Below are 1,172 nucleotides of genomic sequence, written 5' to 3'. Positions count from 1 at the left end.
TGCTCCTGCGTTGTCGCTCGTGACTGGATGTTTTGAACACAAGCAGGACGGTGTATTTCTGGAAGGTTCCAACATCTTGTGACACAATTTTATTTAAATATCCGAAGAGTAATGCTGCATTTTGTTGGCATGTGCTTGGTGGCTTGTCACCCTACTGTTTTCATCAGCAAGATTCACATGAGAATAACTGAACAAATAAGATTCCTACTAGAAATTGAAATCCGCTTTGTTTTAATACTAAGAGCAAAGGGATGGTAGTGTGGTATTTAATGGGGCAGATATAGATGAATAAAATTCAAACAAAAGAATTGGATGATTTGACGATGACACTGAATAGACAATGATCATAACTGTCTAAGAAGGCATTCAGAGTGGGGTTTGGTCGCCGTCAACAGATTGATTAACGACTCAATTAATGATTTAGTGTAAATTTAATGGACCCCAGACTTGGTATAGAAAATTATGTGAGTAGATCCTATAGACTTTTTATTTTTATTTTTTGGGAGAAACCCTTATCTTATGAGCAGGTGTTTCCATGGTCGATGCTTTCGGCAGAGCGGTAGGACACTGCACGCTACGATACTATTGCAGAACGCTAACTATGGGATCTGTTATCAAACACGTGCACAGTGGCCGTAGGCACCTAATTAAACGAGATCGAGCATTGAGATTTGTTGTTCTTCTGCTGGATGTAATATTTTGGCCCTTCCGAACCATCCCATACATATTATGTTTATATATTGTATGCTAATAATTTCTTGTTGCATCAAATTATGGGTCTCTATTTATATAATTGTTATATATATCCTTAGAAAATTATTTTGTTAATCATCGCATCTGCATGGTCCTTGCTTAGAGATTATGATCTACTAAATTTCTTAAATTTGGCTTAAGTATAACTAGTAAAAGGATTAATTGTTTAAGTTATTATGTATGCCTGATATATGAGATATGTGGTGGTGGCTCTCAACATCGACGGCTGGAGATTCCGGGTGTATTGCATGACACGCATTATGATGTGTGTCTGCACTAGACTGTATTTGAATTTCTAGATGAGTCACCTAAGAGATGAGAATCAAATTGTTACTGGTCGTCCTTTAACTTGATGATAGTCATTTTATCTTTGATAATTTAGATGCTTTGATGTGATGGTAAGCTGTTTAGCAAGCGCT

This window comes from Asparagus officinalis, chromosome 9 (assembly GCF_001876935.1).
Source record: "Asparagus officinalis chromosome 9, Aspof.V1, whole genome shotgun sequence".
Lineage (NCBI taxonomy): Eukaryota > Viridiplantae > Streptophyta > Magnoliopsida > Asparagales > Asparagaceae > Asparagus > Asparagus officinalis.
This window is presented reverse-complemented; position numbering follows the sequence as displayed.